The 16,672-nt window shown below is 36.9% G+C and overlaps 1 protein-coding gene across 2 annotated transcripts in view; it reads left to right on the plus strand.

Annotated features, from left to right (window-relative positions):
- The first annotated feature begins 1,564 nt into the window (after positions 1 to 1,564).
- LOC125251456 (leucine-rich repeat and immunoglobulin-like domain-containing nogo receptor-interacting protein 3) overlaps positions 1,565 to 16,672 on the plus strand; it is a 50,974-nt gene continuing 35,866 nt past the window's right edge. The window contains exons 1-2 of one of the 2 annotated variants that reach the window (XM_048164481.1): positions 1,565 to 1,743; positions 1,832 to 1,924. The gene's annotated coding sequence lies outside the window, so the exon portion shown is untranslated. Of the gene's footprint in view, positions 1,925 to 16,672 lie in introns of both variants that reach the window. The other variant, XM_048164480.1, reaches the window with a different exon arrangement.

Here is a 16,672-nt window from a genome sequence, read left to right on the forward strand (position 1 = left end):
GTTCTCATAATGTAGAGAGAAAACATTCTTAAGACATTTTAAAAAACTGGACATTTAGAAAACATCCAGAAATAACGTTTTTATAACATTTTCAAAATGATAAAATGGAATGTTCCTCTAATGTTCAACCAAGAAAAACGTTCTTAATACATTAAAAAAACAGGACGTTTTGAACATTTAAAAACATTAAGAAATTACATTTTCATAACTTAATGGGAATGTTAGTAAAACATTCGAAGTGCGTTTTTTTTTAGCTGGGATTAGCTGTTGAAATTAAGGCTGTTTTCTGGCTCAGTTCAGGGGTAAAGTTGGTTGCGGTTTGGCCTTTTTCTGGTTGACATCTGGGGAGTTTTGGGCCAGTTATGGCTGAATTATGGGGATATGGAAGATGATGTGGATAAGTTTTGGTCTGCTTCAGGCATGGATCTGGTTTACTTTCAGCAATCAGCTTTTGGGACAATCTTGGGCTAAAATTCCATGTGGTATGTGGCCAAACTCTCATCCGAAACTCAACCAGATTTGGCCCAGAATCAAATTACTATAGTCCTCCATAAGCCACCACCCAGAATACCATTGCAATTGCTTAGCAACATATTAAAAGGGACCTATAATACCTCTTTCACAAGATGTAATATAAGTCTCTGGTGTCTCCAGAATGTGTGTGTGAAGTTTCAGCTCAAAATCCCCCACAGATCATTTATTATAGCTTGTCAAATTTGCCCCTATTTGGGTGTGAGCAAAAACACACCATTTTTGTGTGTGTCCCTTTAAATGCAAATGAGCTGGAGCTTTCCAGAAGAGGGCGGAGCTTTAACAGCTCAACAACAACAAAGCTGGAGAATCTCACGCAGCCAAAATGACGAAAGTGTTCAGCCTTACATTGTTCAAACCGGAGTCGACACTGATGGAGAGACTCAGGAAGAAGTTACAACTTTTAGACGTTTCTGAATGGTTAGTGGATAAATTTATGTAGTTGCTGTGGAGTTGATTCAACTCATCCACTAGCATGTGCCGTCATGTTCATCTTTTGTGTTGAATTGACCCTCGTTTGTGAAGCAGTCCGGCGTAAAAACAACTCTTCCTCTTCTCTAAAGCAGCCCAACATGGCCCCGCCCCCTTTGTTGCATGTTCTCGGGGGCGGGGTTTATGTAAATTTTAGGGTTTGTGATGTCACTAACCCGGGAAGAAGCTCATTGCAGTCCCTACCAGCCGTTCAAACAGCAAATTCTTTTAAAGAAAATATCTCTCTCTGCATTGAACTTTGAGCGTCGTAACTTTGCAGATGTTGTTTATGTTCAAACAGCAACATTACACACTAACTAAAATTAAAAAAATCAAATCATAATCAATCACTCCTTTAAAATACTTTTTGAATTCATAAAATGTCAAAATGTTTATCACATGTATTGCATCTTTCTATGAAACTATATGTATTGTAAAAATTGCTATACACAAAAAACATGAATTGCACGGAATGTAATTGAATTATCGCGATCCCTTAGCGACGCTACGTTTTTGCTCCAGTGCTGCACTTGCGAGACGCCCCCTGAGTGTGTGTCAGCAGCAGCGAAACCAAACAGCAGCAGATAGACAGCGCCAGAGACAGTGTGTGTTCTGTCTCTCTCACACACCAGCACGCGAGCGAGTGCGCGCGCTGACACTCTCTGGAAGAGCATCTCTGATCGTGCGTGTGGAGGAAGAGGATTGTATGTGCTCGGCGTTTCTGATGCCAGCAGCTGAGAGGTAAACAGCTCACACACACACACACACACACACACACACACTCGGGCTTGAGGACACGTATGGACGCGGTCGTGTGACTTATGGACAGACAGGAGAAGGTGACGGCGAGCAGGAGACGAGGAGAGACGCGCACGCTCACGGACAGACAGATGAGGACGCAGCCGTCTCACTCCAGACCTGGGTGAGTGAACTTCACAGACACACACTAACACACACTAACACACACACAGGGGGAGAACAGGTGAACCCTGGAGCCGCACTACCTGTGGAGCGCGTGGGCTGAAAACACTGAGGTTACGCAACATCAGCTGGAGGTTCTTCTTTGCAGGAGTGTGTCGCTTTCATCCTGGATGCTGAGGAAACATTGAAAGTTTTGTTTGGATAAAGTGAGCCGACTCTCATCCAGACTGTGTGATGTTGTTCAGTCCTGTATTATGGCTTTATTTGCTTTGAGACACTATATTGAAGAAGTGACTGTCTCAGTTTCTATTCTAGAAATCAGAACAAAAGCAAACGAAACAGAAGGTTGTCGCGCGGCACACATTTCATCACCAGATTGTATTGACTCAAAATTAATTTTCACACTAACTCATGTGGAATGGTGCCAACAAATAGGCTTATGCTGAGAATAAACTATAAAAAAAGATAAAAATCAATATAGATGAAGATGAAAAGCCGAACTCATAGTGTGTGTTAGTATTAACATGTCTTGTAAACATTTATCTTTTCTGCTTTGGGGATTTTTAGTCCAGTATGTGTACATAATTTATTAAAATATTTATACATTTAGTTTCCACATTAAAGGAATATAGAACAGCAGTAATACATGTGATTGATCATTTGAGACACACTGATTTTTACTGTAAAGCTGCTTTGAAGATATTGTGATGTGCTTTAGGCGAAATATCTAATTATTTCTCGGTTCCTCCTTCATGCTCATAGTATGATTTAATGCTTTTTTCACATGCTATCAGAATACGTAAATACGAGTTTCCTAGTGGGAAATTGGACATGAAAGCATTCTCAAGTCATATTTACTGTTTTAGAGTTTCCGACTTTAAACATGGCTGGAGAACGATTGCTTTTGCAACTGCTATTCTTTATTCGTTTTTTCCACAACAGCTACATCGCCTTGTCTTGCCATTAAAGACAATATTTATATATGTATGAATAACCATTTGAAGCATATTGTATGTTTTATACGCAGCGAAAATAGCCTTTATTTTAGGGCTGCACGATATTGGAATTGCACAATATCGATTTTGTTTTTCTGCAATATATATTGCGAAATGAAAATTTCAGCAGATGACTTGAATAGCTCTATTTTGAAAGAATTAATCATTCTAGAATGATTGGGGTAATTTTGTAGTGGAGTGAATCTGCATAGAAAATAATAAACACATTATAAGCACAGATATATATACAATAGAACAAAGATACAAATGAAATAAACAGTGCTTTATATTTTTTTAGCTAAGTCTAACAGTATTCATGTACAGAGATTGAATAATCAAATGCAAAAATAACACTGCATAGTCTTCACTGTATAAATTAAATATAGTTAATCTTTGTTAAAGCTTCAAAAGTGATTTTCTCTTTGTATTTTGTCGTTTGATTATCATTAATGACAGAAAGCAGCAGGTTTATTAGGCTGCTGTCACTTTAAGAGCGAATGCACGGATCCAATATACTGTTACACATACGTTTTCTTTTTTAATTGTTTACGTTTGCGTAAGCCATTAGCATCTGTGTTTATGAGGATACTCACCGAGATGGGCATTTTGACATAAATTTGCATGTATATGTCCGTTCATGCACAAATAGACGCGGAATTCGGTGTGTGTGTGTGTGTGCACAGAAAACAGCGTGTGAGTTCAGAATTTAGTTCTCTTTCACTCGAATGGTTTAAAATCACTTGAATGTTTAAACTGACACAACCTAAAAGATGTGCAAATGATAAACTTTCGCTCTATTATGGTTAAACTTCGAGGATCACGTGTATTTCAAACCGTGGTGCCTGATCCATATGGATCAACCAAGATCCGTATGCTTGACGTCGCACGTGTGCACAAAGCCATTTCGGTGCTAAAGCAAATTTGTCCAAAATTCCAGAATCGTCAGCAAGCTGATTTATCTAGATTGCTCGTGTTTATGGTTGTCAACAAATGAATATCCATTGGATATTGATTAAAAAATATCGTCAATTCACTTTGGCTTTAATAAGATTTCCCCAAGAAATAAGTAAGAATAATTCAAATTTTCCAATAACAAACCACTTGAATGCGACAAGCTCTTAATCTCAAAGTGGGAAGTTGGAAATTTCCGATATGTTGCGAACGCAGCATATTCGCTGGTGTTGGACTATTCAGTCTCATTTTTTTGTTGTATTTTTGTACTGTTGATTAATTTTCTAGCCACTGTCCGACCGCTCCCTTGGAGAAACACCCCCAAATAAAAGATATATTCTGAGACACCCCAGATGAACATTTTATTGCTCTGGGACTTGTGTTTCAAATTTGGCAGATCTTAGTTAGGTTTCAATTAGATATCATCTTTGTCTCAGATGCCAAAAATTCCTCTGGTGAAATAAAAACAGACACAAATGAGTCAATATTTGTCATTGAGTAAGAGTTTAGAATTATAAAACAAATCTCTTTTGACACATATGATATTACTGGAGTCATAATTTTATAAATGCGCTATTCTAGCATTCTGGGATTGTCTTCTCTGTGCAATACTAGGTTTAGGAACGTAGCTGTTGGTATCTGTATGGTAAAATCAGGCAAAAACAGAATATGAGATAAGCTTATGTATATATATGTGTGTGTGTGTACAGCGTGTTATCTGCCTCTCTCCAGTTCGCAAGTCCAGGCCATTATAACAGAAAGTGCTTCTGACAGGCGCGTTACCGCGTTGCCCGGGGCCATGAGGGTTTTAAACAGGCTACAATCTCAAACCGCCAACGAGAACGTGAGAAAGACGGAGCATGGAGAGATGGAAATAGAGAGAGAGAGAAATGAAGCTATAATATACATGGCATGCATGTTCGCATCATTCTGTTTCCCGTGTCCATGTGAAGGTGAATCAGACGGCTTCGTTCATCAGGAATATAATCACTCTGGCTATTTGGTTTCTCTGTTAATCAAGCAAAGGAGCCGAACAGAAGCAACAAAATAATCTTGATTATGGCAGAATGGCACATTAGCTGGTCCACCGGGTTGACAGTTATGATTAAAACCAGTGAATTAGAATAAATGCATTGTTTGTGCTGATCAGACTGCAGAGGATTTTTTTGTACGATGCTTCCTTTTGATTAAGTGCTCATTTGCATATGTTAGGCGTACATTGAATTTTAAATGAGCAGCATTAGTGCTGTTATCTAAGACCAGCGTCACTGTTACTGTTGCTCATACTCGCCGGCGAACAAACAAACCACTAACCTTGAACTACACCATGAATGATTCCTCAAATAGGTGAGAAAATCACACAGATGCACATTACATTTTAAATGAAATGTGAGAAGTGAAAGGCTTTTCGTCCTTGCTGTGATGTACAGTATATCTGAGTGAAACGCTTCTCAAACAAGAACAAATGTAGGGCGGGGCTTGATTTAGTCTGTGGGGAATTGATTGGATGGTTGTGGTTTGCTATTGGTGGATCTCAAGTGAGTGACAGGTTGCCCCGCCCTCATCATCAGAGAAGAGATGGAGAAGATATTCTGATTCAAGATACGAGACACATGAATTTCAAACAATAATATGCACGATAATTAATTTAGATTATATACCACAATATTCCATAAAAATAAGAGTGGTAAGTTTTGATTTCATGGTGACTTTATAGTACCAGTTTTACACCTTTTACATGTTTAATGTTGTGCATTTCCTGTCTGGGCGTCCTGTCACAGAAAGGCAGGGTCCCTGTATCCACACCGGTTTGGCATCAGAGGTAATGAACGCTCCTCTAACGAACCCAAATCAGCGCTGCCGTCTGTTTTTGCTATTTGATTGTGTAGAATGAAGTAATGAGAAACGGAACACATTTGACGAGGAAACGAAGTAGCAACAGGAAATGTGTGTCATTCCATGTGTTTTTGGAAGTTTCCCCTTTTGTTAGCGGAGTGGATCCACGTAATTAAGACTCGGCGCACACAATGGTGTTTTTATTTGTTTTGTTCCCTAAATGCTCCCAGAGGGAAATTTTATGGCTCAAAGGTTGCTCTTTAAAAGCTCAGGGAACTTAATGGAGTTCTTAGTTAAGTATTCATTTAAAATTCCTCAGGAGAAAAATACAAATGTGTTGTTATTCAGCAAGAGTATAGAGCTGTAAAATGAATGCGGTGCGGCTCAGATCGTTTGAGATAGCCTTGATTGCTTTTGAATGCAGTCTTTGGATTCTTTTTTCAATCATTTCAATAATTTATCAACACATTTGCATGTTTACGATTCTCTGATGTTGGTTTATGTTCACATGACATGCAGATAAACAAATATTTCCTCTTTTTAAGTAATTGTTAGTAGGGGCCAAGCACCGAAGGTGAATTCGTTAGTGTTCTAATTATTATTCTTCCTTCCATAGAACTGTTTATGGGAAAATTATGAAATTTGGCACGGAGATAGAGGACAGGCTGAACATTAAGCACAGCAATTTTGGAGTCCCTAACTCAATCCCTCTAGCTCCACCGTAATTTTCCGTCATGAAAATCTTTCCACCATTTTGAAATTTCCAAAAAACTTTTTCAAACTCGCCATACATGATTTCCACCAAAATTGGCTCATGTCATCTTTAGACCATGCTGGCTAAAAGTTAATAGTGATGTGACATTCGACAGCGAAGCTTTGAAGCTTGTATCAAAAAAACGAAACAATCACTGTGAAGCACTGTACCGGAGCTTGATTCGTTTTGCCATAACCCCATCATCTGTGATGCACACAACCACATTGATTCAAATAATGCGAACCCTTTTCACTGTTTGAAGTGTCATTCGCCTCGTTGAAAAGAATAAATCATAATACGAATAAATATTTACATGTGTAGTTATTCATTCCCAGTATTTCAACTGACCATTCCACGATAATCTTCTTATTTTGATCATATATGCCTACATGAGCCTTGCCTATTATCTCCACAAATGTATTCACAGACTCATTTATTCACACATTGTGTAAGTACAATGACATGTGAAAGACTTATTTATATAGACTTTTCTCTGCTTTATACGGTTTTCATTGCACAAACTGAATTATTAAATGAAGCTGGGTCATCTTGGACGCAAAGGCAGCTTTTTCCACTTTTTGTGAACCTTGTTGAAAAGCTTCAAGTAATGAACCTCTTTATGATAGCCTCTGTGCTTTGCAAAGCTCAATTTTTCCATCATTATGTTTTGATAAATCAAACCATTCTCGAATAACATGTGAATTTGATCTAGACCACATCAAAATGTATGTAAGGCTATATTTCCACAATGCCTTAGCGTATCCAGACCAAACTTGGTACATGTCATCACAAGCATGACCTGAAGCTACTTGCAGTGTTTCAGCACAGTGCCACCTACTGGTCAGGAGCTATGCAAAAATGGCTTCTTTTGCTTGGAACTTGTGCTAATATCTTTTGATAAGTTTTGCCTATTTTAATGAAAGTGGTCTTGATGGATTCCTTGAGTCATACTGAAAATGATGCCAATTATACCATGTTTGGTCGAAATTGTTGTCTGCCATTTTGAATTTCTTTGAAAACCTGCTTTTCAAAGAAATACGTTTTCGAATAACACATCAACAAATGTTGTGGCATAATGCCAAGCTGATTTTCTGCAGTGCTCTGTCATATTGACATCAAACTTTTTATGTGTCATTGCTATCTATTGGTCAAAAGTCATAAGCAATTAAATCATATAACTAGTTTTCAGCCGTTTTGAATTAAAATCATCTAAAAATGTCTTTAATTACTCATTGTTGCAGTCGGTCTGATGCTCCCAGCCATGCTTGAATAACTCATCATGCTTTTTGTGCTTAGCCCCAATTATTTTTTCATTTAATTCTGCATTTTTTATCATTTAAATAAATTCATACTCTAACAAACCCCAGTTTGGGAAACCCTGGTCTAGGAGAAACAACTGAGAAATGAAAGAGATTGCATTTGTTATAGTTTTCATTCCTTTTGTATGCAAGTCATTTTTTTTTGTAGTAAAGGGTTCAAAAAATGCATATGATGTTACTGGAAGAAATGTGACTTTTATTCATTTATTTTTTGTATAAACTGCATGTTAAACAGTGTGATTCGGCAGCAGCAGTGTTGAACAGAAGTGCGGCACCTCTGACACCCTCATCTCATTAGAATTCATTCCAGAATAAAAGAACAGACATGTAGAATTATGAGATATCTATTAAAAGACAAAGACTGTCTGCTAGAGACCATATCTGACTGATGAGACAAAGAGAGACCGGCTTTATGAATCATAAGTCATTTGAAAAAAAAAAATCTGGCTAATAGACCACAGGAAGAGTATTAGCAGGTTTAAGTTAAAGGTGCATTTTTACTTGTTATAAAGTTTTATGCAAGGACGCGAGTAAAGTCACATGATCAGCTGAATGTTACGTTATCTCTGGCACTTTTGCTCACAGGATAAACTAATCATAATCATCTGTAACTGAAACATCTGTGTGATGCTGCATGCAAATTCCATTTTTTAAACAAAAATGAATTCATCAAGGACACATTAAATTGAAAAAAGTGACAGTAAAGACATTTATAATGTTACAGTAGATTCTATTTCAAATAAATTCTGTTCTTTTGAACTTTCTATTCATCAAAGAATCCTGAAAAATAAATTGTATCACCGTTTCAACTCTTTTCAACATTGATAATAATCATAAATGTTTCTTGAACATCAAATCATCACATTAGAATGATTTCTGAAGGATCATGTGACACTGAAGACTGGAGTAATGATGCTGAAAATTCAGATTTGATCACAGGAATAAATTACATTTTACTATATATTCACATAGAAAACAGCTGATTTACATTGGAATAATATTTCACCATTTTTACTCTATTTTTGATCCAATAAATGCAGCCTTGGTGAGCAGAAGAGACTTTTAAAAAATCTTAACAACCCCAAACTTTTGATTTTAGTTCTAGTATTGTAGAGCTTTTGCTCTTGCCCAACACAGCAGACATGAACGATGAACAAAGAGAAAGACAGATTTATTACCGTAGGCTAAATTGAATTAAAATCATATCAGTGCACCCTAAAGCTTATTGTGGCAATAACTTCGTTAAAGAGATGGATACGCATGTCTGTTTAACAAGTAAAGTCCAACAGGTTTCTCGCTCGATCTCTTCAACCCTAAGACAAATATAAACTGAGCTTCTGGGTGAAACTGCAATCATCGTTCATCTCTTCTGGACATCACTGAGGGCGGCTGTACTTGTTTATGAGATAATTACATTAGTGATTCATTTAAGTGCTGAGGAAAATTCACACAAGAGTCCTCGTGTTGCTCTGAGGTGATTATGACGGTAGCGTGAAGGTTAAACTATGAGATCTGGTTTGGATCTGCTAGCATTAATCTCTCTCAGACAGCTGGAGACGCACAACGTCTATCTTCATGAGTTAAATCCACTCGTGTGGAAATTCAGAACTGAATTGAGAATGCCTTTTTGAATTCCAGTATGATTCCTGAATTTAAATTGAATTTGATTTGAGGTAGCAAACAGGAATCTGAATTGCAATGTAAGGCAAAAGAATTATATAGACAGATAGACGATGGATGAATGAATGAATGAATGGACAGATGGATGATAGATGGATGGATGGATGGATGGATGGATAGAAAGATAGAATGATAGATGGATGGATAGATGGACAGATGGATGATAGACAGATGGATGGATGGATGATAGACAAATAGATGGATGGATGGATGATGGATGGATGGATAGAAAGATAGATGGATGGATGGATAGAAAGATAGAATGATGGATGGATGATGGATAGAAAGATGGACAGATGGATGATAGACGATAGATGGATGATGGATGGACAGATGGATGATGGATGGATGGATGGATGGATGGATAGAAAGATAGAACGATAGATGATGATGATAGAAAGATAGAATTATAGATGGATGGACAGATGGATGATAGACAGATGGATGGATGGATGGATGATAGACGAATAGATGGATGGGTGGATGGATGGATAGACAGATAGATAGATGGATGGATGGATGATAGACAGATGGATGGATGGATGTAAAGATAGAACAATGTATGGATGATGAATAGAAAGATAGATCGATGGATGGATAGATGGACAGATGGATGACAGACAGATGGATGGATGATAGACGGATAGATGGATGATGGATAGAAAGATAGAACGATGGATCGATGCTGGATAGATAGAAAGAACAATGGATGGATAAAAGAAAGATAGAACGATGGATGAATGGATGGATGGATAGAAAGATGGATGGATGGATGGATAGATGGACAGATGGATGATAGATGGATGGATGATAGACGGATAGATGGATGATGGATAGAAAGATAGAACGATGGATCGATGCTGGATAGAACGATGTATGGATGGATGGATGATAGATGAATGGATGGATGGATGGATGGATAGAAAGATAGAACGATGGATGGATGATGGATAGATAGAAAGAACAATGGATGGATAAAAGAAAGATAGAACGATGGATGGATGGATGGATGGATAGAAAGATAAAATGATGGATGATAGATGAATGGATAGATGGATGGATGGATAGAAAGATAGAACGATGGATGGATGATGGATAGAAAGAACGATGGATGATAGATGGACAGATGGATGATAGATGGATGGATGGATGATAGACGAATAGATGGATGGATGGATGGATAGAAAGAAAGATAGAACGATGGATGAATGGATGGATAGAACGATAGAACGATGGATGATAGATGAATGGATAGATGGATGGATGGATGGATGATAGAAAGATAGAACGATGGATGGGTGATGGATAGAAAGAATGATGGATGATAGATGGACAGATGGATGATAGATGGATGGATGGATGATAGACGAATAGATTGATGGATGGATAGAAAGAAAGATAGAACAATGGATGGATGCTGGATAGAAAGATAGAACGATAGATGAATGGATGGATGGATAGAAAGATGGATGGATGATATGTGGATAGACAGATGGTTGGATGAACAGATGGATGATGGATGGATAGACAGATGATGGACGGATGGATGAATGATAGACAAATGGATGGATGGATAGAAAAATAGAACGATGGATGGATGATGGATAGAAAGATAGAAGGATGGATGGATGGATGAAAGAGAATGATGGATGGATGGATGGATGGATGGATGGATGGAAAGGTGGAAGGATGGATAGACAGATGGATGGGTGGATGGATGGATGGATGGATAGATAGATGGTTGTTTTAATGGATGGATAGACGGACGGATGGATGGGTGGATGGATGGATGGATGGATGGAAAGGTGGAAGGATGGATAGACGGATGGATGGACGGATGGACGGATGGATGGACGGATGGATGGATGGACGGATGGATGGATGGAAAGGTGGAAGGATGGATAGACAGACGGATGGATGGATGGATGGATGGATAGACGGATGGATGGCCATTTTTCTGTCTGAGCATCAACATCAAGATGCAGTTAAAGCTCCTCCTGAAGCTCTTGAGTCTGAACTTCTTCCTAAACCTTCTTAAAGCTCCTCCATCTGGAACCCGGAGCTGTTGATGGAGCGCGTCTGATTCAGATCAAACATTCATCTGAATTCACAAATCCACCGTTAAATCATTAAATTATTACATCTTTTTAAAGATGCATCTGATACAACACGTACTTCTTGAAGTTTCTTCACATATTCTTGGAGATTGTGTGTGTTTTAGACACAGTTTCATATATAAAATATAACTTTTTTTAGATTCCTGAAACAGATGTTAGAGTTGTAAATGACCCTCTCTCTCGATGCCCGGCTATAAATCTGGACGCAATCTCAAACTGTCATATGGCTCTTATCAATATTGCATTTTAATTAATGATTTACAGATCAAACGAGCAGCTGCTGTGCGGAACTCGATCGATGCAGAGGAAATTACAGACCCGTGTTCATGTTATGGGTTGAATCCAGGGTTTATGTCTGCAAGATTTATTAAATTGATTAAAGTTTGATTACCCACCTAAAATAGCTCGACTGGTATTAGAAGGGCCGGTATTTTGGTCTCGTATCAAAATGACTTTCCGTCCTTTCAGGAAACTGTACAGAAAACGAGAACAGACTTCATTCAGTAACCCTCGTATGCAGACTTTCTTTTACCGTGTGAATTAAACGTGATGCGGTAATTGACGATTTTGCAGTATGTACTATTGCAGTATTCAGTTCCAAACATTGCCTGTTCCTCTGTTCATCACTATCAGCTTCCTATCGGCTTCTGATTAAGGCTCAGGTGGACAATAAATTACATTAATTAGACAATTAATTATTGAGAAACGTCCGTCCTCAGCCGCTCCACAGCTTCATCAATAACTGTCCTGTGCTCAGTTTGTGAGAGACAGTAAATGTCCTCTGAAAGTGTTTTAAAAACTTTTTTGTGAATGTTAAAGGGTTAGTTCAGCCAAAAATGAAAATAATGTCATTTATTACTCACCCTCATGCCGTTCCACACCAGAAGCGTTATGAATCTTTTGTGTTGAATCAGCGGTTCGGAGTGCCAAAGTCACGTGATTTCTGCAGTTTGACACGTGATCCGAATCATGATTCGACACAAAAGATTCATAACGCTCCGAAGCTTCCTGAAGCAGTGTTTTGAAATCGGCCATCGCTAAATAAGTCGTTATTTTGTTTTTTTGGCGCACCAAAAATATTCTCGTGGCTTTATAATATTAATATTGAACCACTGTACTCACATGAACTGATTTAAATATGTTTTTAGTACATTAATGGATCTTGAGAGAGGAAATGTCATTGCTCAGGCCTCACTGAGCCATCGGATTTCATCAAAAATATCTTAATTTGTGTTCTGAAGATTAACGAAGGTCTTACGGGTGTGGAACGACATGAGCGTGAGTAATTAATGACAGAATTTTCATTTTTGGGTGAACTAACCCTTTAAAGGAACATTCCATTCTGCAAACATTCTAGGAATGTTACTTTTGAATGTTCTCTGAACGTTCTAAAACAAATAGTAACATTTAAAAAATGTAAAAACAGATGTCCAACTAAAACATTCTATGAACGATGTATAAATAATGTTTTTGTGCTAACGATTTGAGAACATTATTAAAGACCAGTCATAAAGAAATGAAGGTTTTTGAGGAAAACATTCCAGGATTTTTTCTCCATATAGTGGACTTCACTGGGGTTCAACGGGTTGAAGGTCCAAATGTCAGTTTCAAAGAGCTCTACATGATCCCAGACGAGGAATAAGAGTCTTATCTAGAGAAACCATTGGACATTTTCTAAAAAAAATTAAAATTAAATACTTTTTAACCACAAATGGTAATCTTGCACTGCTCTGTGATGCTCCACGCATTACGTAATCATGTTGGAAAGGTCACATGTGACGTAGGCAGAAGTACCATGGTAGGGCGAAAAACTTCAAAATCGTCAGACATCGCTGTTTTACCTTTTATGTAAAGGCCGTTTGATTTAGTCTTTGCACTTTTGCTTTGTAAACACTGGATCGGTACTTCTGCCTACATCACGCGTGACCTTTCCAACATGATTACATAATGCGTGGCACAAAAATGAGCAATGGTTTCTCTAGATAAGACTCTTATTCCTCGTCTGGGATCATGTAGAGCTCTTTGAAACTGACATTTGGACCTTCAACCCGTTGAACCCCAGTGAAGTCCACTATATGGAGAAAAATCCTGGAATGATTTCCTTAAATTTCACTTCGACTGAAGAAAGAAACACATGAACATCTTGGATGACATGGGGGTGAGGAAATTATCAGGAAATTTTCATTCTGAAGTGAACTAATCCTTTAACAAATATGGTGAGCACAGAGAATATACATTTTAAATATTAGTTTCAAAAGTTTAAAGTTTGCATTTATGCATTATGTTAACACTTTTATCCAAAGTGACTTGCATTGCATTTCATAGTAGGTATAATTGCGTCATCCGTAACTTGTGTGTTAATCCATCACAGTTTACAGATGTTTTTAACAGCATGTTTTCAACACTGATAATAATCATAAATGTTTCTTGAGCATCAAATCATCATATTAGAATGATTAGGATCATGTGACACTGAAGACTGGAGTAACGATGCTGAAAATTCAGCTTTGATCACAGGATATAAATTACACTTTACTATATATTCACATAGAAAACAGCTGATTTAAATTGTAAAAATATTTCACTATTTTTACAGTATTTTTGATCAATAAATGCATCCTTGCTGAGCAGAAGATGCATGTTTCTTTCTCTTCGTCTTCTTGATATATTGCATTACATGCACGCTAGTGAAAGCAGATGGGTGATATTTTAACAGTCATTGTTTGACTCATTAATCTCTGTGTCACTCAAAGTGGGTGTGAAACATTTTGTCACGAATGTTTCAGAGTCTCTGCTGCTGTCGGTAATGCTAACTTGCGACGCAGATGAGGGTCAGACTCTCGAGAAGCTGTGGATGATGAAGTGTGTGTGTGTTTTGCACATGCTGTTGTGAGTCGTATAATCGTGAGCGATTCTGAGCCGCTTTGACAGAGATTCATCAAAGACGCCAGCGAGGTGCCATATAGTGAATTACTATGGCAACAGGAGTGTTGGGTATAATGAAACCCGACTGGCACAGAGACGCTGGCGCCGTTCCATCATACAGACAAATGCTGTACAGACGCTGTTACCTGCGAGTGTGAAACTGCTTCCAAGAGAAACACTGCTGTGAAAGTTCAGGATGACGTGAGCAGACATACTAAACGTGATGACTTACTATATTTATAAAATATGATACTTAAAGGGATAATTCACCCCAAACCTCTATGATTTATTTCTTCAGAAAATGTGTAATCTCAGCCTCCCACAAACACATTCAGGCTCCGTCCCGTCTTCACCTGCGCCTCGTCCTCTTCACCTGTGCAGCGTCTCTCATCTTCCTCCAGACGCTTACAGTAAAACAAAGAGCGAGTCTGAGGGCAGATGTGACGGATCATTGCTTTAAAATAGCTCAAATGGCACCACGAACAGACTCCATGATCATAATTTTGAGTGAAAAACCTCTGAATTATTTATTGCGAACCATCGGCATGCGTGAAGGGGACAAAGACGCCGAATCAGAGCTGGGTTTGAGTCCCATCATAAATTCATGACTCACAGAGGAGGATCTGGAACAGCCTGGCGTTTCTCTGGGAAAGAGAAGAGCGACACATTAAAGACGGAGAGAATCGAGTCTAAAACATTCACATGGATTCAAGGCAATGTATTCTTAAAAATCAAATTTGACAATTCTGTTTTCTTATGGAATATTGTGGTTTTTATTAGCAATGATTAATCGTTTAAATTCATGTGTCTCGTAATCTTGAATCAGAATATCTTCTCCATCTCTTCTCTGATGACGAGGGCGGGGCAACCTGTCACTCACATGACATCCACCAATAGCAAACCACAACCATCCAATCAATTCCTCACAGACATAATCAAGCCCCGCCCTACATTTGTTCTTGTTTGAGAAGCGTTTCACTCGGATATACTGTACAATAGAGAAGAAAAGAATAGCACTTCTCTTTCATGCTAATTTTTTTAATGATAATTAACACAAAAATGAAAACTCACCCTCATGTCGTGTTTGGTTTTCTTTCTCAATTGTGAGACAAATGGTGCCGTTTATCAGGATGTTCACGGCATGCTGCTTTTTTCCATGTAGTGTTTCTACATCAAAATGTCATGTTTAATTCATTGTTAATTACTGTTTCGTTGGTATTATTTGTGAATTTTACTAACAAATAGAGTAAAAATAGTGTCAAAAATAAGTCATGTTTGGGATAAGATTAAGATTTTTTATGTCTTTGAAAGTCACCAAGGCTGCATTTATTTGATCAAAAATACAGTAAAAACTGGAATTTTGTCACTACATTTTTGCCTTCTTTCATATGTTATGTTATGTTAATTTTAACAGCATTTAAGTAAATCATATGGGCCTATTTTCTTAAAATAATGTTATTTTAAAAAATAGTGTCCCATCATTAATTCAAATAAAACAGTGTCAAAATAAGTAAATAATTTTGATTTGTTTTTAAAAATGTTAAATTTCAACCACATTTTGCCATTTTTTGCCACAAAATATTTGCCTTCTTTCATACAAAATGAAAGTTTTTGTGGGTTTTATTATATTATATTATATTATATTATATATATATATTATATATTATATTATATTATATTATATTATATTATATTATATTATATTATATTATATTATATTATATTTATATATTATATTAATTTTCATCTAATTTAAGTAAATCATATTTTATTATGTTATTTTATTTTATTTTATTTAAAAAAAAAGGCCAAATATAATGTCATATCATATCTTATATCATGTAATATAATTAATTATATAAATATACATCTTCATAACATTAAAGTAAATCATTTGGGCCATATATTTTATATTTCTATTATTATATTATATTTTAACAGCATTTAAATAAATCATATGGGGCTATTTTTTTAAATAATGTTATTTAAAAAAAAATAGTGTCCCATAATTAATTCAAATAAAACAGTGTCAAAATAAGTAAATAATTTTGATTTGTTTTAAAAAATGTTAAATTTCAACCACATTTTGCCATTTTTTGCCACAAAATATTTGCCTTCTTTCATACAAAATAAAAGTTTTTGTGGGTTATATTATATTATATTATATTATAT

The sequence above is a fragment of the Megalobrama amblycephala genome, linkage group LG17, assembly GCF_018812025.1.
Source record: "Megalobrama amblycephala isolate DHTTF-2021 linkage group LG17, ASM1881202v1, whole genome shotgun sequence".
In the NCBI taxonomy this organism is placed as follows: Eukaryota; Metazoa; Chordata; class Actinopteri; order Cypriniformes; family Xenocyprididae; genus Megalobrama; species Megalobrama amblycephala.